At 40.6% G+C, this 22119-nt stretch overlaps 1 long non-coding RNA gene across 3 annotated transcripts in view; it reads left to right on the forward strand.

The window, feature by feature from the left end:
* The window catches only part of LOC114221458 (uncharacterized), a 48178-nt gene that overhangs the window by 22114 nt on the left and 3945 nt on the right, over positions 1 to 22119 (forward strand). For all 3 annotated transcript variants that reach the window (XR_003611736.2, XR_015768637.1, XR_015768636.1), the window contains 2 exons: positions 2846 to 2903; positions 4630 to 4721. This is a non-coding gene — a long non-coding RNA (uncharacterized LOC114221458). The remainder of the gene's footprint in view (positions 1 to 2845; positions 2904 to 4629; positions 4722 to 22119) is intronic.

Below are 22119 nucleotides of genomic sequence, written 5' to 3' on the forward strand. Positions count from 1 at the left end.
CTTTCACTTACTAATATGCATTTAAGATTCTTCAATGTCTTTTGTGGCTTGATAGAATGTATCACATACAGCTGAGAGGAAAGTATATTTGGCTGTTATTAGGTAAAATATGTGTGCATGTCTGTCAGATCCAATTAGTCTACAGTATTGTTCAAGTCCTCGATTTCCTCATTGATCATCTGTCTGTTGTTCTTTTATTTTAATTTATTTATGAGAGAGAGAGAGAGAGAGAGCATGGGGGGAGGAGCAGAGGGAGAGGGAGAGAGAGTCTTAAGCAGACTCCACACTGAGTGAGGAGCCTGACGCAGAGCTCAATCTGATGACCCTGAGATCACAACCTGAGCCGAAAGCTAGAGTTGGATACTTAACCAACTCCACCACCCAGGCATCCCTCATCTGTCTGTTGTTCTATCCATTATTAAAAGCGGAGTATTGAAGTATTTCTCTATTATTTTGTTGTTATTTTATCCCTTCAGTTCTGTCAATGTTTGCCTCATATATTAGGTGCTCTGGGGTTTACTGCATAAATATTTATAATTGATCTTATATTTTACTTTAAATACTTAATTTTTTAAAATAAACTTTATTGGTAAATAATAACATTCATCAATTTTAAGTGTTTAAGAATATATAAATTCATGAATTTATAAGAAAATGTATTAATTTTAAATGTAAAATTTGATGAGTTTTCTCTCAATCTCTGGTTTAACCTTTTATTTACTTAATGGTATCTTTTATTTATTTTTTTTTAATTTTGAAGTGGTGTTTTTATTGAGTATTGAAATAATACCACTCTAACAATTTTATTTTTTTAAATTTAAATTCAGTTAGCCAACATATAGTACATCATAAGTTTTTGTTGTAGTGTTCACTGATTCTTTAGTTGCATATAACACCCAGGGCTCATCACATCACGTGCCCTCCATTTTAATGCCCATCACCCAGTTACTCCATCCCCCCACACACCTCCCTTTCCACAACCCTCAGTTTGTTTCCAGGGGTCAAGAGTTTCTCACAATTTGTCTCCCTCTCTGATTTCTTCCCAGTTTTCCCTTCCTTCCCCTATGATCTTCTGCACTGTTCCTTATATTCCCCATGTGAGTGAAACCATATGATAACTGTCTTTCTCTGCTTGACTTAATTCACTTAGCATAATACCCTCCAATTCCACCTATGTGGATGTAAATAGTGGGTATTCAACCTTTCTAATGGCTGAGTAATATTCCATTGTATATATGAACCACATCTTCTTTATCCCTTCATCTGTTGAAGGACATCTCAGCTCCTTCCACAGTTTGGCTATTGTGGACACTGCTGCTATGAACATTGGGGTGCATGTGCCCCTTCTTTTCACTACATCTGTATCTTTGGGGTAAATACCTAATAGTGCAATCACTGGGTCGTAGGGTAGCTCTGTTTTTAACTTCTTGAGGAACCTCCATACTGTTTTCCAGAGTGGCTGTACCAGCTTGCATTCCCACTAACAATGTAAGAGGGTTCCCCTTTCTCTACATCCTCGCCAATATTTGTTGTTCCCTGTCTTAATTTTTGCCATTCTAACTGGTGTAAGGTGGTATCTCATTGTGGTTTTGATTTGTATTTCCCTTATGGCGAGTGACGTGGAGCATTTTTTCATGTGTCTGTTGGCCATGTGTATGTCTTCTTTGGAGAAGTGTCTGTTCATGTCTTCTGCCCATTTCTTGACTGGATTATTTGCTTTTGGGGTGTTGAGTTTGATAAGTTCTTTATAGATCTTGGATATTAATGGTATCTTTTAAAGAGTAAAAGTTTTTGCTTTTGATGAAGTGCAATTCATGAATTTTTCTTTATAACCTCTATTTCTTGTGTCCTAAGAACTCTTTTCTTTTTCAAGATTTTATTTATTTATTTATTTATTTTAGAGAGAGAGCACATGAGCAGGGGGAGGGGCAGAAGGAGAGGGAGAAAATCTCAAGAAAACTCCCCACTGAACGCAGAGCCCGATGTGAGGCTCAACACAGGGCTCAATCTCATGACCCTAAGATCATGACTCTAATATCATGACCTCAGCTGAAATCAAGGGCCGGATGCTTAACTGACTGAGCCACCCCCTAAGAACTCTTTTCATAACATAGGTTCACGAAGATTTTTCTCCAGTTTTATTCTAGAAGTTTTGTGATTTTAAGTTTTAAATTTATTTTTTTAAAGATTTTATTTATTCGAGAAAGAGAATGAGCAGTGGGAAGGACAGAGGGAGAGGGAGTGGGAGTGGGAGAGAGAGAGAGAGAGAGAGAGAGAGAGAGAGAGAGAGAGAAGCATACTCCCCACTGAGCAGGGAGCTGATGTAGGGTTCAATCCCAGGACCTGGAGATCATGACCCAAGCCAAAAGCAGACGCTTAATGATTTGAGCCACCTTGGCACTCCTAAGTTTTAAATTTAGATCAATGATCCATTTTAACTTAATTTTTTACTGTGGTATGAGGTAAGGGTTACAGCTGGTACTTTTACATATGTCTATCTGATGTTTTCAGTACCATTTATTAAAGGACTATTCTTTATCCACTGGATTGTCCTGGCACCTCTGTTAAGTATCAGTTGGTCATATATACTTGGGCTTATTTCTAGACCCTTATTCAGTTCCACTGATCTACATGTTCATCCTGATGCCAATCAAATATAGTCTTGGTGAACTTTATAGTGAGCCTTGATATCAGTTAGAAAAGTCCTCCTACTCTTTCCTTCTCTTGGAAAATTGTTTAGGATATACTAGGTTCTGTGTGTTTCCAAAAACTTTTAGGATCGGAACATCAGTATCTACATGAAAAATATGTTGGAATTTTGACTGAGATTGTATTGTCTCTACAGGTCAATTTGTGGAGGTTAACATCTTAACGATGTTGAGTCTTCTAATTTATGATCAATGGTAAGTCTCTCCATTTATTCAGAGTTTACTTTCTCTTAGCAATGTTTTGTGCTTTTTAGTGTATCAACCCAGCAGCAACTTAAAACAAAATCTTAGTTTAAGGCAATAGTTCTCAAATGTTAGCATACACCAAAGTCAAGTGACTGGGTTGTTAAAAACAGATTCCTGAGCCCCAACCCGAGTGTCTGATTCATTTGGTCTGACGAGGGGTGCAAATTTGGCATGTCTGACAACTTTTTAGGTGATGTGGTACAGTAGCTTCAGGGGCAATATTTCAAGAACCACTAGCTTAAGGGTTTGTTTGTTTGTCTTTGGTTTTGGTTTTTGGCCCCACACACAGGACAAATTAGAGCTTCCAATCCATCTGAGGAGTTTTTGTAGTTATGGAATCTTTAGGAAAACTTACTTTTTTTCCCTCAGTTTACTGTTCCCAATGGGTGAGTGGTGAATTTTTACCAATTCACTTCTATATTAATGTCACACCATTTGAGGTATCATGTTAATGGGAGGTTGTCTTCTATAAGATCTCCACATTATGGCAGTTCCAAGCTTGTTCTCTTTTCTCCTGCATCTTGAGAGACTGAAAACTGAAGTTGTTTTACAGATTCACTGGAGGCAGAACCAGCTTCAGTGACCCACCTATCTTTCTGGATTCCCACTTTCACTTAGTTTTCACTGTCTAGGAATTTCATACTTTGTTGTTAGTTCATTGACTAATTCTTATGAAGAAATATCTATGTTTTATTCAGCATATTTCGTTGTTTCTAATGAAAGGATCAGACAAGTTATCTAGTCAGTCATACTGTTAGAGACAGACATCTTTAATTCTTAAATTTCATGGCAGTATAGTTTTCAACTTTTTAATATAGGCTTTTTTTTCTGGTAAGTTTTATTTCCCTGTCATCTGTTTTTTCTTATTTCTTTCTCACTCCCACACCCTTTAAAAATTCTAAATTCTGTGATTTCCTTTTGATTGTTAGTCATATATGAATGAGGTGAATTCTGACTAGACCATTTATTTCATGTTTATGTAGATATGTGGCCATAGTTCTGTTTCCAGGAAAAAGAAAATGATTTCTTTTTATGGCACATGGTATTTGAATGACTGAATATTTTTAGCCTCTAATTCTGAGTAAACTGAGAGCTATCCTGCAGGACTACTCACAGTGTAACAAATCCTTCTTCTCTACTGCCTCATTTATAAACTGCTCTGATAAGTGTGCCTTCTCTGTATAATTCCTTGTTTTGTCACATTGCCTTATATTTTTTAGGTTTCCCACAAAAGAAAATCCAGGGAAGTCTCTGTCACCATCTTGTGTACTTCAGTCCCACTCTGGCAAATGAATGCCTGTTGTTTTTCTCTTCATGCTGTGCCACAGGAAGGAGAACTATGCTCTACCCACTTCTCCTGTAAAGTTTGCAGTGTAGGCAGGCTCCACACCTCCCTATGTCTTTATTGCCTATTACAGTTTTTAGGCAGCTTTTCATCCTATTTGTGGTTCTGAGTTTTAAAAGTCTGTTATTTTAATCAGATAGATTCAGCATGTCTGGTTTTTTATTACCCTGTTGCTTTGGGGTGATTTCTGGGAGATGGGGAAATGTCCAGTGCTGTCCTGTGATTTTAAAACCAGATTTGAGTAGGTTTTCAAAAATTCTGTAGCCATTTGTATTTCTTCTTTTGTAAATTTTATGTTCACTACCTTGCACCTTTTTTTTCCCCTTTTAGGTATGTTCCTATTTACCAAAATGTCCCATTTGTCAAGAAAAAAAAGAAAATTAAGAAAAAGTTTTCTCTAAGAAGAGTACAGTAACCAAGATGTAAGTAGCCAAGTCAGAGCCAGTGGGAAGATGCAGGCTTTAGTTCAATGGAACGGTCTTTGAAATGTTCCCATTGAGTCCCTGGTCCACAAAGTCTTCTTTGGTGAGAGTCCACTAGGCTCATTCGTGGGCCTAGTTCATCATCGTGTTATTTTAGGTTCCATTTAAGAAAGATAATGAGAGAATGAGGGATGAGAAGGGTAAGCTTCCCTGAGTGACCATGAAAATTCTTCTATGACATCTGTTTTCTTCTCTTTTCTTTGCTATCTCCCTACCATCAACACAACTGGCAAGGGCTACTTGCTTTGTCACAGCATTTGAAGAAAAGGATTAAATAAAACTCACTTTAATTTGGAATGATTTGAAGCTTAGATACACTCAGGGCTACAGTTTACCTCTTTCTTGCCTTGCTATTCAGCATCTAGAACAGGCAAAGTGAGACAAACCAAAACAAAAATCTGCCCCTGATCCAGGTGTGCAAGGGTATCAATGAGCTGACGTGCATGTGAAATGATGTCTCTTTTCTCTTTCCACTTCTATAACTTCCTCATTTGGGCCAAAATTAAATAAATCTAATCACTGACTGCAAACAGAAAGTTAGACATATTAAAACTTGCCTTGTAGCTCTACATATGTGCATTCTGCAAGCAGACATGGAGTTGGATGCCACTTCCTCTTGATAAGTATAAATTGGGGAGAAGGCATTTATTTAATATTAATATAAATAATTTACATGAATATATAACTTTAATATTAATATTTTATTTATTTATATTTATTTTATATTATATATATTTTCTATTTATATATTTATTATTTTATTTATATTTATAATATTTATTATATATTTATTTAATAGAAATATTTTATTTAAAAATTTAAATTTTAAATTGTGGACTATCTCAAACTATTGACTGTAAGAGGACAGGACCAACAACAAGGCTGGTATTATTTGGGCGCCTGGGTGGCTCAGTTGGTTAAGCGACTGCCTTCGGCTCAGGTCATGATCCTGGAGTCCCGGGATCGAGTCCCGCATCGGGCTCCCTGCTCGGCGGGGAGTCTGCTTCTCCCTCTGACCCTCCCCCCTCTCATGCTCGCTCTCATTCTCTCTCTCAAATAAATAAATAAAATCTTTAAAAAAAGAAAAGACTGGTATTTTTCACTACTGAATGCCATCAACTACTGAAGTATTTATCCTCAAAAACAGAAAAGCACAATGTTGTAATTTTATAATTTCAAGACCTTGAAAACAGATGGGAGACAGTATTTTCAATCATCTCCAGACAGTGGGAAGGGACTGAGGAAAAGAATAGGACAGACTGAGACGTCTCAAAAACTCTTAACAAGTCATAGATGGATTAATCACATTACTTCCCTACAAAAATGTTTGTTCTGCATACAAGTGCCTTGTTTACATGCGATTAACACACATTAAAAGACATTCTATAACATAAATTACTGTGAATCTGCTTGCCTGACAAATTTGGCCAGACACTAATTGATTCTGAAGTCACTAGATTTTCTTACCATTTCAAAATCAGTTTGGCAAAAATTAGGAAAATGTAATGAAAAGCAGAGGAAGATACTTCCAAAACTACATAAAAATGCACTTGGAAGTTAGCTTGGGTGATTCAAGATAAAAAGTCTCAGAAAAATTAGCCTTTGTATCATGGAAAACATTTTTGAAATTTTGGTGACACCCCGTTCTTCATGAAGAAAATTAATCATAGGAGTGATGGAGTGGAAAACACAAGGGAATTTTCAATGAAATGTTTTCTTTCTTATTCACTGACGCAATATTTGAAATGGGAGCACAGGGCGTATTTCTAAGCAAAGTAGTTGTCAGCAAGCATGACTCTCTTCAGCAAATCACCTGTGGTCGTATGAACAAATAATTTTGGACATCAAATTAAAAGATAAGAACTCAGTATCTATTCTCAATTGAATGGTGGTCTTTGTGACAGATTAAAAAATTTTTCCGTCTTTTTCACCTTCTTTCATCTCCATTCAAAGCAGCCTAATGAGAATGCTTAGGAACTGTTAGGACACTGCCAGAGTTCACGAATCACTAATTATCTCTGTCATCTCAGTAGGAAGGTCTGTGTCCACTTAACAAATGGTAGAACTGGTCTTGGTCACTGAAGTAAATCAGCAAAGAATGAATTCTGTTGTTCTCTAGACAGGGCTCAATGTGCTCTTCTTCTTTTCCAACAAACACACTTGTTTCCAGGAAAGAGGTAAAGAGCCTTTGTTGGAGTCACACAGAGTCCAGATCAGAGCTGGGACCAGAGCCCAGAGCACCTCCCTGCCAACCTAGAGGCTACCTCTTGGCTATATTACTTGACTTGTTCTTAAGCTCTCTGCTCTTTAACCTGGTACTGTGGAAAAACTCTTCTGATTAGCACAGCTGGAAAAAGCAACCCACTGCTGTATGAAAGGATTTTGGTCAAGTAGAGCTAACGGCTGAACATGACACAGACTTCTATCCAAAGATAATGATTGTTGGTGGTGTCCCATGCAGTCCCACTCTCTGGCCCAGGAGTTTTACATGAGCTTCCACTTGGTCTGCAGGGCTAATGGGATAGTTAACCTCTATGGGACACAGCTCAAGAACTAGACATCCTGGTTCACAGGCAGTCCGCAGGGAGAAAAGTCATGCAGCAATAGTGAAACAATCTTTGGACACAGAAGCCTGTGATTAAGCGCACTTAGGCAAATATTATTTACAAATTGAGCAACATTCCTACTGGTCATGCTATTGATGACTAATATACCCAAATCCACGTGGGAGCTTCAAAATCATTCATCAAATAACAGAAAAGGATTTATTATTCCTTCTCATTAGTTTTTCCTATGACCCCTTCTCTGATGTTCACCAATACATGGCAAATCATTTCAATTTGTAGAAAGTTAGGCATAAAGAGATAGGTAGGTGAATATCCAAATTGACTATTTCAGCTATGGAAGTGAGCTAGAACTAAGGTGTGTAATTCCAAAACAAAAACTGTCTTTAGTCTCTCAGCCCAACTTTTTTCTTTGTGCCAGTAAAATGCATCTTTCAGAAAACAGAAGAAAAAAAAAGTATTTACCAACCCCTAAGATTTATATCCTTCTTCTTTTACACAGTCATCTCTCCCTTTCTCTTGTACTTGTTCACCTTCTTCCATTTTCCCCTCTTCCACATCCACTCTCTTATTCATTTATTGCTCGTTCCTTGAAAAAAATAGTTACTGAGTCCCAAATGATAATCTAGGAGTTTGGTGTTCATCAGCGATCAAAGTAAACAGAAATCGTTGCCTTGCTGAAGTCTGCACTCTCCCTTTGCCTGAATGTTAATTCTCAGTGCTGGGATAGTTCTGGGACTTCTAGAAGCCTCTGTTCTGTTGCTTTAGTTCACAAATTCTGTCCCTCCTCCACAGCACCTGTCTTTTCTCTGCGTGGAGGTAAGGGGCATGCCTGGGGCAAAAGGTGACCTACACACAAGCACTGCAGAACATGGGGATAGTGGTAACAAATTCTTGATCCTGTGAAAGGACAGCACAACCAAACCAAACCCAAGTGCGATAATACAGCCCTTTCTATTCTTCTAGATTAAGCCAGAGGTTATTGGTAGGATTCAATTTGGCATTAGGAGAAGAGGGTAGGATCCAAAACCACACAAAACTGGGGATGTGTTTTAGTTCTATGGCCCCAGGGTAGGGCAAATAACCCCTTAGGTCTCAGTTTCCTCTACTCTTAAGTGAAGTTAACAGCATTTGCCTTGTGGGTTCTCTCATTATTTTATTCATTCATTCATTCAATGAGTATTTGTTAAGCACCAACTGCATACTAGGCCTTGTTGTAAATACTGGGGATATAACAATGAAGAGACAAAATTCTTGCCCTCATGGAGCTTACATAAAGAGAATATTGTCTATTACCATCAAAGTCAAGTTATAACCCCTTGCTTCATTGTTGTTACAGAAAGGCGGCACATCCAAGACTTTGATTCACATCCAAGACCATATTGAATACATACGTGCTGGGTGCATGCTAATTTCTAATGCTACTTGGTTATTCTTAAAGTAGCATTAGAAATTAGCATGCACCCAGCACGTATGTATTCAATATGGTCTACGTGGACTTGCTACACAGATGAGCTCAGCCAGGCCAAGTACAGCGGAGAAAACAGCTTCAGTTAGTGATGTTTTTCATAAACTACAGTAAAATTATCTCGTACTTCCTGGAAAAGATGTCACATGAGTGTAAATAAGAGCAGAGAAGCTATCAACTAGTTATGATACTTCCTGCTGGGTGTTCAGTGAGGCATAAGATTTGATAAAGGAACAAGCCTGGGGAAGACTTTTGGGGCTGGGTGTCAGCTGTACCACCAAAGTAGCAAGAGGCTATCCAGTGCCCAGAACCTCTGACTCCACCACTGATGGATGCCATCTTACAGTTTCATGGCCCCTTCAGTGCCTGGTACATATACAGTGCCTGGTATACAGTAAATGCTCAGTATATACTGACTGTTGAGTAGGTTTAAGTTTTTAATTTTAGATGATGATAGCTAATACTTAGCACTGAGTATGTATCAAACACTCTTCTAAGACCTTCACACATATTAATTTATCTAATCCTCAAAATAATAATACCCTGAGAGGCACAGAGGGGATCCAAATTTGTTCCGGTTTTAGTGACAGAAGCAGAATTTGAATCCAGGTGGTCTGGCCCTCAATCTGTGCTATTAACCACCTTGATCCTACTGAATCTCTGGGTTGGTGTAATTTTTTAAATTAATTTAAAATTTTATATTTCATTTAAAATATTTTATTATTAAATTTTTATTCTTTTATGCCTGTAATATATATCACATTTATATAATTCAGAATCCAAAAGGTACAAAGAAGCATAAAACTAGGTATCTCCCTCCTCATTCTAATCCTTTAACCAATGAGTTCTCTTTCCTAGAGGCAGCCCATACGCGGCTTGAGCTCTAATTCTGGCTCTGCACTCTCTAGATATGTAACTTTGGGCAGAACACTTGACCCTTCTATGCCTCAGTTTTCTTGTCTGAAAAAAAGGGAATAATGACAGCTCCTTCACAGAGTTTTTATGGATTAAAAGTAAGTTAATATACGTAGAACGCTTAGAAGAGTAACTGGCACAAAGTAGACGCCAATAATTATTTGCTGTTATTAGTCTTAGGTATCCTTCCAAATATCTCATTCATATACAAGATATATACATATATACATACACACATATACGTATTCCCTCCCTCTCCCTCCCCCTCCCCCCCACCTATTGGGGGGAGGGGCAGAGGGAGAGGGAAAGAAAGAATCTTAAGCAGGCTCCATGCACCTCACAACCCTGAGGTCTTGACCAGAGCCATGAGTTGGATGCTTAACCAACAGAGCCACCCAGGCGCCCCACCTCCCCCTTCTTTTTACAACTAATATTCTGCACCTTGCTTTTTTCACATTACAATCTTAAAATTTGAATTAAAAATAAGTTCATGAAAACATTTTCTTACAAAGTAACCCATTCTCAGCCTTTCTGATGTATCTCTGTTTAAAGAAAGTTAACGGGTTTCCTACTACTGTTCTTCTATCAGTTCTCATTATTGACAGAAAGTGAGGAAGGACAGCTATTGTAGGGGCAATATGGGATTGCCAGGCATTAACAGTTAATGAAAAGCAAGCGATGGTATAGATTCTGAACTTTTGAAACTGGTTCTGATCTCTGATCCCGTGGCTCTGGCAGCATCAAGAATTTCTACGTCATGGGGTTGGATGGCAGTGATCTGGTTGGAAGGTGGGGCCAGGTGATGTGTCTTAAAGTTGTATTTGCATAGTAAGCATGCTGTTTTCTCCTGGATTTAATATTTATTTAGGGTAAGGGTGTTTGCTGAAAATTATGGGAGAGAAGCACCAAACCCTGTCTTCTCCCTTTTCTGTCAAGGTACTCTTTGGCCCTAGCCATGCCAGATGGCACCGTTGCCCTTGGTTCTACCATTTGGAAAAACAAAACAAAATTTAAACAAAAACAAAAACAAAACAGAGAAAGCTAAGACTGATTTGCCCGCAAGGCCTCCTGCCTGCAGGAGATGAGCTATAGCTTTGGCCCCTTTGGGAGAGCATTACAAGCCCAGGGAGTCAGCTACTGAAAAGACAGAGAGGGGTTAGTTTTAATTGTGACTGAATTTTTATGGGAAGGGTAATTGACTCCTAAATGGGCCAGAGAAGCGCTTCAGGGAATGGGAAGGTCTAGACACTGGCTGTTGACCAAATCCCCTCAAATTTGCTCTCTGTGGTAAGAGGAATCAGGAGGAGGGGCCTACACATGATTGTAGAGGCATCCTGTCCCGAGGAACAAAAAGTCTGCAGCTGCCAGCAGAGAGCACCACAGACACTGAAATGGTGAGGCCTGCACCTCCCACCTCCCGCAGGAACGGAAGTGAGGGCGGTGGTGAAGGAGAGTAGAAACCTACAATCACAGATGTCTGTGGACTCTCTCAGACCCCGTCTTGGGTCTTAGAAACAGAAGGAAAGTTGCAGGGACAGCTCAGCACTGCCTTTAGTCTCTGGACTAAAAGTGACCCTTACAAACTCCCCCAGAGATCTAGGCCAGGAACAATTTGTCTCTCCAGCCAGTCTGAATGGCTTTTAGATCCCAAGTCATCCAAGACTGTCAGGGAAACCCCGAAGCTACACACTGTCTGGTGATGAGGCTTCGGAGATGCTGCGCTACACCATGTCCCACACTGGTAAGCTAGAGGCCACAAAGTAACCCCAGGCCCCTGGTTCCCGGCACTCAATCTTCAGGCGCTTCTGAATCAGACTTCATCCCAAACTCAGCCCTCCTCACCTCTTCCCAAATCAGCACTGAAAGCCTCCTTGCGCAGCAGGAAGTCCCCAGGGAGGGGAAGAGCAAGGCTGGGACAGTCTCACCTTCAGGGAGTGCTGCTTCACTGGCTTTGGGGACACAGAGGCTGTTTCCCATGGAGTGCGGACACTGAGTGGTTTCCTAACTGTTTCAGCTGCTCTGAACAAATGAGTTCCCTGCTCTCAGAGAATCGAAACTACACAGTTTCACTCTGTCCTGTTGTGTTGTCAGCTGGCTTTCAGCATTCCCCTGTCCCCACAAAAACCTCAACACAGATCCCTTGCATGGATGTTGTACAATAGGAGCTTTCATTCCTGTTTTAGCACCTGCAACCCTGGGTTAACAAGTGCCATGAAGCAGAGAAAGCATTTACCAGTGTGGTGCTGGGGACCCTGCCCCATGCAGCTGTAGAGCAGAGGCAAGTAGGAGTAATATGCACGCTTGCAGAAGAGGGAGGGGGGTGGATCTTGGGGACAATATTCCTGCTGCTACCCCAAGTGCTCTGAATGCCGACTGTGTGTGCACTGTGCCAGGCACTAAACGTAACACCCCGTCTTTGTCCTTAACGTGTCTGGAGCTTCCAGGGGGAAAGAGATCACAGAACCAAATGTACCAGTCAAGGTTTCTGCTTACAAGCCACAAAGTCTATCTCTAATAAGAAGCCTAGCTCTGGAGCCAGGCTCTAAGGTCTCCATTCTGTCTTTCTCAGTTACTAGCTGTAGGGCCTGTGTGGCAATCCTTAACCACTCTGTGCTTTAGACTCTCATTTGTCAATGAGGTCTCTAGTAGTATGTGTCACTTATAAGGATTACAATATTGAATATATGCAGACTAATCGGAGCAGTGCCTGAGTCATAGTAAACATTCAGGAGAGGTTAGCTATCCTCTTCAATTTATGTGCAATTAAAAGGCCATGGAAGCAGATTTAGAAGACGAGTAGTCATCAAGAGAGATGGAAAAGCACGATTCATACCAAAGTTGATGCTGTTAAGAGCAGCCTGATTAGAACACTACCCCCGGCACTGCTGCCCCCCACCAGCTGGCCACTTCCACGGCCACTACTGAACATCACTGTCATGAAATCAACTATAAGTTCATTTTTTCCCACTGCTCTGAATTCAAAGTCCTATATGGAAGCAAACAATTGCCACGGCCCAATTTACTTGAGACCTCTGTGTCAGGGCTGGGCAGAAGTTGCAGGGTCTACCTCTGTTTTCTGCACTGGGCAGTTGTGTTCCGTCTCCTATAAAGGCTCACACCATGGTGGATTCAACATCAACCGGAAAGAAGGAAGGAAGGAAGGAAAGGAGGGGGGAAAGGAGGGAGGAAAGAAAGGAGGGAGGGAGGGAGGAAGGAAGGGTAAGAAAAAGACAAATGTCCTTACAAAATGAGAGTCCTGTAGCAAAGGTATGAAGCTAGGGCCACAGCAGTCACTAACTCTTCCTGGAGGAGTCTGGAGCTCCCTCCTAAGCCTGGTCCTCCTTCAGGGCCCTCCTAGTTTAGTGGATGGCCTCTTCATGCATTCAGCTGCATAAGCTAGAATCCCAGGCATCTTCCTTGACACCTTCCCATACTTACAGTCCATCACTGTATCCATTCCATTTCACTGCCTAAACATCCCTGAAATCCACCCACTTTCCTTCATCTTCCTAATCCAAGCCCCCAATATTGTGCTGTTAGATTATTACATTAACCTCATTTCTGATCTCCCTATATTGACTCTAACCTCTCTTTAGTCTATTCCCCTATGACAGCCACAGTGGTCTTTTCAAGATACAAATCTGGGGCGCCTGGGTGGCTCAGTTGGTTGGGCGACTGCCTTCGGCTCGGGTCGTGATCCTGGAGTCCCGGGATCGAGTCCCGCGTCGGGCTCCCTGCTCGGCGGGGAGTCTGCTTCTCCCTCTGACCTTCCCCCCCTCATGTGCTCTCTCTCTCTCTCTCAAATAAATAAATTAATTAATTAATTAATTTATTAAAAAAGATACAAATCTGAGACTCCATCAGCCCTCCAGTTTTTAACCGTTTCATAAATTCTTAGGTTAAAGATGAAACTCATTAACATGTGCAGAGTCCTGCTTGCTTTGGGTTCTACCTCCTAATCTCAATTCAAGTGTGCTGTGCTCTCCCTCCTGACCTCACTCCACTCAACCCAGTGCTCTTCTTCTAATCTCTAGTAACCATATGCCCTCTCTTGCCAAAGGCCCTTACCTATGTAGGGCACTTTCCTTCCCTCTTCTCTTTTTATCCCCATCATTATTCAGTGCTTACATCAAGTGTTACATCCTCATGGGAGCCTCCACTGACCCTCCTGACCAGGACAAAGTCTCTCACTAAAACTCTCACAGCATCCTGAATCTCTTCCAGAGGGACATTCGCCACAGTTGCCAACTTTCATTTGTGTGATTATTTACATGATGCATGAAAATAGGAACCATGTATGATTCAGTTCACCACTACCTAGCATCTCCCATTTGTTGAATGAATAGAAGGATGAAAAATGGTTCCTCATTGAAGGTACATAACCCTGATCTTGAGGGATGAATAACAATTTGTTGAATAGAGGAAAGGAGGAATTAAAAACACTCCAGAAGAGGAAATAGGATAGTCAAAAGTTCCAAGACGGGGCGCCTGGGTGGCTCAGTTGGTTAAGCGACTGCTTTCGGCTCAGGTCATGATCCTGGAGTCCTGGGATCGAGTCCTGCATTGGGCTCCCTGCTCAGCAGGGAGTCTGCTTCTCCCTCTGACCCTCTTCCCTCTCGTGCTCTCTCTCATTCTCTCCCTCTCAAATAAATAAATAAAATCTTTTAAAAAAAAGTTCCAAGACGAGGGGCACCTGGATGGCTCAGTGGGTTAAACATCTGCCTTTGGTTCAGGTCATGATCCCAGGGTCATGGGATGGAGCCCACTTCTACCTCTCCCTCTCTCTCTTCCCCTATTCCATCTCCGCTCATGCCTGCTCATGTTCTCTTGCTCTCTTTCTCTCTTAAATAAATAAATAAATAAATCTTAAAAAAAAAAAAAAAAAGTCCCAAGACAGAGCACCTGGGTGGCTCAGTGAGTTGAGCATCAGACTATTGGCTTCAGCTCAGGTCAGGATCTCAGGGTCATGAGACTGAGCCCTATGTCAGCCTCCAAGCTCAGCGAGGAGTCTCACTGAGATTCTCTCTCCCTCTCCCTCTGCTCAACCCCCCCTCAAATAAATAAATAAATCTTTAAAAATACCCCCCTTGAATATAAATAAATAAACCTTTAAAAAAAACAAAGTCCCAATGCATGCAAGGGAAAAGTATGTTTAGAGAAAGTTTAGCATGGATGGTATAAAAAACAAGTGATGGGAGATGGGGGGAGATGGATGATGGAAGAAAAGATGGAAGAAAAGCAGCAAATAAGGCTGGTGAGGGTTGGTGCCTGATTGCAAACGTCCTTGAACACATGCTAAGGGATTTAGACCTGCTTTTCTCTGTGAATGTGGAGGATCTGTATGTCTAAGCAAAGAAAAGTCATAATCAGAAATGCACAATGAGGGTTGAAGCAAGAACATACCCTCTGTCTTTAAAAATTTTAGTATCATATTAACAACTATTTGTACTTCCAGAGCAAAATTTTACTCATTCATTATAGAATCAGAGAAGTTAAAATTACAAAAACACCTTGAATAATGTTTCAAATAAGTACAATCTTAACTATCAGATATTTTTCCTATTTCCAATGATTGTCCCCCAGATGATTATTAATCACATTCCAGTGAACAGATATCATATGACCAGTGGGGGGAAAAAAACTGACTACACAGAAAATTGGTTACCTGATCACTCAATAGAGTGCCTCTAATTTCAGCTCAGTGTAAGTTATTCCTACTACATTGATTATAATAGCTAAAGTAGGATTTAGTTTTATGTAGTTCTTTTTTTATTGTTATGTTAATCACCATATATTACATCATTAGTTTTTGATGTAGTGTTCCATGATTCATTGTTTGTTCATAACACCCAGTGCTCCACGCAGAACGTGCCCTCTTTAATACCCATCACCAGGCTAACCCATCCCCCTACCCTCCTCCCCTCTAGAACCCTCAGTTTGTTTTTCAGAGTCCATCATCTCTCATGGTTCCTCTCCCCCTCTGACTTACTCCCCTTCATTCTTCCTCTCCTGTTATCTTCTTCTTTTTCTTTTTTCTTAAAATATGTTGTGTTATTTGTTTCAGAAGTACAGATCTGTGATTCAACAGTCTTGCACAATTCACAGCGCTCACTGTAGCACATACCCTCCCCAGTGTCTATCACCCAGCCACCCCATTCCTCCCACCCCCAACCACTCCAGTAACCCTCAGTTTGTTTCCTGAGATTAAGAATTCCTCATGTCAGTGAGGTCATATGATACATGTCTTTCTCTGATTGACTTATTTCACTAAGCATAACACCCTCCAGTTCCATCCACTTCGTTGCAAATGGCAAGATCTCATTCCTTTTGATGGCTGCATAATATTCCATTGTATATATATACCACCTCTTCTTTATCCATTCATCTGTCGATGGACATCTTGGCTCTTTCCACAGTTTGGCTATTGTGGACATTGCTGCTATAAACATTGGGGTGCATGTACCCCTTCGGATCCCTACATTTGTATCTTTGGGGTAAATACCCAGTAGTGCAATTGCTGGATCGAATGGTAGCTCTAATTTCAACTGTTTGAGGAACCTCCATACTGTTTTCCAGAGTGGTTGCACCAGCCTGCATTCCCACCAAAGTGTAGGAGTGTTCTCCTTTCTCCACATCCCCGCCAACATCTGTCGTTCCCTGACTTGTTAACTTTAGCCATTCTGACGGGTGTGAGGTGGTATCTCATTGAGGTTTTGATTTGGATTTCCCTGATGCCGAGCGATGTTGAGCACTTTTTCATGTGTCTGTTGGCCATTTGGATGTCTTCTGTGGAAAAATGTCTGTTCATGTCTTCTGCCCATTTCTTGATTGGATTATTTGTTCTTTGGGTGTTGAGTTGGATAAGTTCTTTATAGATTTTGGATACTAGCCCTTTATCTGATATGTCATTTGCAAATATTTTCTCCCATTCTGTCGGTTGTCTTTTGGTTTTGTGGACTGTTTCTTTTGCTGTGCAAAAGCTTTTTATCTTGATGAAATCCCAATAGTTCATTTTTGCCCTGGCTTCCCGTGCCTTTGGCGATGTTTCTAGGAAGAAGTTGCTGCGGCTGAGGTTGAAGAGGTTGCTACCTGTGTTCTCCTTTAGGATTTTGATGGACTCCTGTCTCACGTTTAGGTCTTTCAACCATTTGGAGTCTATTTTTGTGTGTGGTGTAAGGAAATGGTCCAGTTTCATTCTTCTGCATGTGGCTGTCAATTTTCCCAACACCATTTGTTGAAGAGACTGTCTTTTTGCCATTGGACATTCTTTCCTGCTTTGTCAAAGATGAGTTGACCATAGACTTGAGGGTCCATTTCTGGGCTCTCGATTCTGTTCCATTGATCTACGTGTCTGTTTTTGTGCCAGTACCATACTGTCCTGATGATGACAGCTTTGTAATAGAGCTGGAAGTCCGGAATTGTGATGCCACCAGCTTTGCTTTTCTTTTTCAATATTCCTCTGGCTATTCTGGGTCTCTTCTGGTTCCATACAAATTTTAGGATTATTTGTTCCATTTCGTTGAAAAAAAGTGGATGGTATTTTGATGGGGATTGCATTCAATGTGTAGATTGCTCTAGGTAGCATTGACATCTTCACAATGTTGGTTCTCCCAATCCATGAGCATGGAACGTTTTTCCATTTCTTTGTGTCTTCTTCAATTTCTTTCATGAGTATTTTATAGTTTTCTGAGTACAGATCCTTTGCCTCTTTGGTTAAATTTATTCCTAGGTATCTAATGGTTTTGGGTGCAATTGTAAATGGAATCGACTCCTTGATTTGTCTCTCTTCTGTCTTATTGTTGGTGTATAGGAATGCCACTGATTTCTGTGCATTGATTTTATATCCTGCTACTTTACTGAATTCCTGGATGAATTCTAGCAGTTTTGGGGTGGAGTCTTTTGGGTTTTCCACATACAGTATCATATCATCTGCAAAGAGAGTTTGACTTTGTCTTTGCCGATTTGGATGCCTTTGATTTCTTTTTGTTGTCTGATTGCTGTGGCTAGGACTTCTAATACTATGTTGAATAGCAGTGGTGAGAGTGGACATCCCTGCCGCATTCCTGACCTTAGGGGAAAAGCTCTCAGCCTTTGATATTCACTGTAGGTTTTTCATAGATGGCTTTTATGATATTGAGGTATGTACCCTCTATCCCTATACTCTGAAGAGTTTTGATCAAGAAAGGATACTGTACTTTGACAAATGCTTTTTCTGCATCTATTGAGAGCATCATATGATTCTTGTTCTTTCTTTTGTTAATGTATTGTATCACGTTGATTGATTTGCGGATGTTGAACCAGCCTTGCAGCCCAGGGATAAATCCCACTTGGTCGTGGTGAATAATCCTTTTAATGTACTGTTGGATCCTATTGGCTAGTAGTTTGGTGAGAATTTTTGCATCCATGCTCATCAAGGATATTGGTCTGTAATTCTCCTTTTTGATGGGGTCTTTGTCTGGTTTTGGGATCAAGGTAATGCTGGCCTATAAAATGAGTTCGGAAGTTTTCCTTCCATTTCTATTTTTTGGAACAGTTTCAGGAGAATAGGTATTAATTCTTCTTTAAATGTCTGGTAGAATTCCCCTGGGAAGCCATCTGGCCCTGGGCTTTTGTTTCTTGGGAGATTTTTGATGACTGCTTCAATTTCCTTAGTGGTTATAGGTCTGTTCAGGTTTTCTATTTCTTCCTGGTTCAATTTTGGTAGTTGATACATCTCTAGGAATGCACCCATTTCTTCCAGGCTATCTAATTTGCTGGCATAGAGTTGCTCGTAATATGTTCTTATAATTGTTTGTATTTCTTTGGTGTTGGTTGTGATCTCTCCTCTTTCATTCATGATTTTGTTGATTTGGGTCATTTCTCTTTTCTTTTTGATCAGTCTGGCCAGGAGTTTATCAATCTTGTTAATTCTTTCAAAGAACCAGCTCCTAGTTTCGTTGATCTGTTCTGTTTTTTTGGTTTCTAGTTCATTGATTTCTGCTCTGATCGTTATTATCTCTCTTCTCCTGCTGGGTTTAGGCTTTATATGCTGTTCTTTCTCCAGCTCCTTTAGGTGTAGGGTTAGGTTGTGTATTTGAGACCTTTCTTGTTTCTTGAGAAAGGCTTGTATTGCTATATACTTTCCTCTCAGGACTGCCTTTGCTGTATCCCAAAGATTTTGAACAGTTGTGTTTTCATTTTCATTGGTTTCCATGAATTTTTTTAATTCTTCTTTAATTTCCTGGTTGACCCATTCATTCTTTAGTAGGATGCTCTTTAGCCTCCATGTATTTGAGTTCTTTCCGACTTTCCTCTTGTGATTGAGTTCTAGTTTCAAAGCATTGTGGTCTGAAAATATGCAGGGAATGATCCCAATCTTTTGGTACCGGTTGAGACCTGATTTGTGACCTAGGATGTGCTCAATTCTGGAGAATGTTCCATGGGCACTAGAGAAGAATGTGTATTCCGTTGCTTTGGGATGGAATGTTCTGAATATGTCTGTGAAGTCCATTTGGTGCAGTGTGTCATTTCAAGTCTTTATTTCCTTGTTGATCTTTTGCTTAGATGATCTGTCCATTTCAGTCAGGGGGGTGTTAAAGTCCCCCACTATTATTGTATTGTTGTCAATGTGTTTCTTTGCTTTTGTTATTAATTGCCTTATATAATTGGCTGCTCCCATGTTCGGGGCATAGATATTTACAATTGTTAGATCTTCTTGTTGGATAGACCCTTTAAGTAGGATATAGTGTCCTTCCTCATCTCTTAGTACAGTCTTTGTTTTAAAATATAGTTTGTCTGATATAAGGATTGCCACCCCAGCTTTCTTTTGGTGTCCATTAGCATGGTAAATGGTTTTCCACCCCCTCACTTTCAATCTGGGGGTGTCTTTGGGTCTAAAATGAGTCTCTTGCAGACAGAATATCGATGGGTCTTGTTTTTTAATCCAATCTGATAGCCTCTGTCTTTTGATTGGGGCATTTAGCCCATTTACATTCAGGGTAACTATTGAAAGGTATGAATTTAGTGCCATTGTATTGCCTGTAAGGTGACTGTTAACTGTATGTTGTCTGTGTTCCTTTCTGATCTTTGCTGCTTTTAGGCTCTCTCTTTGCTTAGAGGACCCCTTTCAACATTTCTTGGAGGGCTGGTTTCGTGTTTGCAAATTCCTTTAGTTTTTGTTTGTTCTGGAAGCTTTTTATCTCTCCTTCTATTTTCAATGACAGCCTAGCTGGATATAGTATTCTTGGTTGCATGTTTTTCTCGTTTAGTGCTCTGAAGATATCTTGCCAGTCCTTTCTGGCCTGCCAGGTCTCTGTGGATAGGTCTGTTGCCAATCTAATGTTTCTACCATTGTAGTTACATATCTCTTCTCCCGAGCTGCTTTCAGGATTTTCTCTTTGTCTCTGAGACTCCTAAGTTTTACTATTAGATGTCGGGGTGTTGACCTATTATTATTGATTTTGAGAGGGGTTCTCTGTGCCTCCTGGATTTTGATGCCTGTTTCCTTCCTCACATTAGGGAAGTTCTCTGCTATAATTTGCTCCAATATACCTTCTGCCCCTCTCTCTCTCTCTTCTTCTTCTGGGATCCCAATTATTCTAACGTTGTTTCGTCTTATCGTATCACTTATCTCTCGAATTCTGCCCTCGTGATCCTGTAGTTGTTTCTCTTTTTCTCAGCCTCTTTATTTTCCATCATTTGGTCTTCTATATCACTGATTCTCTCTTCTGCCTCATTTATCCTAGCATTTAGTGCCCCCATTTTTGATTGCACCTCATCAATAGCCTTTTTGATTTCGACTTGGTTAGATTTTAGTTCTTTTATTTCTCCAGAAAGGGGTTCTCTAATAACTTCCACGCTTTTTTCAAGCCCAGCTAGTATCTTTAAAGTCATGATTCTGAACTCTAGGTCCGACATTGTACTAATGTCCGTATTGAGTAGGTCCCTGGCTGACGGTACTACCTCTTGTTCTTTTTGCTGAGGTGATTTTTTTCGTCTTGTCATTTTGTCCAGAGGAGAATAGATGAATGAGAGAACAAAATGCTAACAGGTTTACAACGTCCCCAGCAAATATACTCTATACAAATCAGAAAAGACCTGAAACCAGGGGAAAAGAAAGGGAAAGAAAGAAAAAAGAAAGAGAAAAAAAAAAAGATAAAAACAAAAACAGAACAATACAAAAAAAGCAGAATATGATCAAATATGATCAGGCTAGTGCATAGATCAGTGCCACACACTAAATTTTGGGCGTATTTTGGTCTGTTAGAAAAAAGTGCCTCCTAAAATTTTAAAGGAAGAAAGCCATATATGTACAAAATAAGGGTTCATACAATGAAGGGATGGCAGATGACTGTAAAGATGAAAATTATAAAAGATTTTATAAAAGGACTTGATAAGAAGTTGTTTGAAAAAAGAAAGAAGATTTAAGAAAAAAAAGGAAAAAGGGAGAGAATATGATCAGGCAGGAGACTAGAACAAAGCCAAACACTACTGATTTAGGATATATTTTGATCTGTTAGAAGAAACTGTATCTCAAAATTTTAAAGAGAGAACAACATATATATATATGCCAAAAATAAGGGTAACTACTATGAAGGGATAAAATATGACTCTAAAAATGAAAAATAAAAAAAAAATTTTTTTAAAAAGGGATTGATAAGATGTTGGTTGAAAAAGGGAAAAAGAAAAAAAACAGTTAACAAAAATTAACTTTGATGAACTAATGAATCATGGTAAAAAAAAAAGCCATGAATTCTATGTGCAGTATTCCCCTAGCGCTGGAGTTCTCCCGTTCTCCTTGATCGGTAAACTTGGTCTTGGCTTGCTGGCTGTTCGTGCTGATCTTCTGGGGGAGGGGCCTGTTGCTGTGGTTTCCAAATGTCTTTGCCGGAGGCGGAATTGCCCCGCCCTTTTCGGTCCGGGATAAGGAAGCTGCTCGGGTTTGCTCTCAGGAGCTTTTGTTCCCTGCAAGCTCTTGGCACAGCTTTGGAGGACCAGGGCAAAAATGGTGGCCTCCCAATCTCCATCCGGAGGAGCTGAGAACTCGGGGCCCCGCTCCTCAGTGTGCCCCCAGAGAAAAGCAGTCACTCCCATCTCCCTGGTCTCCGGCTGCACTCCGCGCTCACCCGGCCAGTGACCGAGCATTGTTATCTCTGGCACCCGACCCCGTGTGGAGTCTCCAAACCCAGCAGATCCCTGCGGTGCACTCCTGCACCGCTCCTCCCCGGGAAGGAAGGGGAGTCTCCCCAGCTCTGCCGCTTGTTGGGTCCCTGCTGGAGGAGCAGTGGCCCAACTGGGCCGCGGATCACAGTTTATGGCAACCCCGAGCTGAGAGCCCGCGCCTCGGCTCCGTCTCTGCAGCCGGCTTCCCTGCTCCGATACCTGGGAGCTCTGCCGCACTCAGGCACCCCCA

Source organism: Eumetopias jubatus, unplaced genomic scaffold (genome assembly GCF_037043125.1).
Source record: "Eumetopias jubatus isolate StellerSeaLion01/CBP00866 unplaced genomic scaffold, mEumJub1_p1.0 scaffold_7, whole genome shotgun sequence".
Taxonomy (NCBI): Eukaryota; Metazoa; Chordata; class Mammalia; order Carnivora; family Otariidae; genus Eumetopias; species Eumetopias jubatus.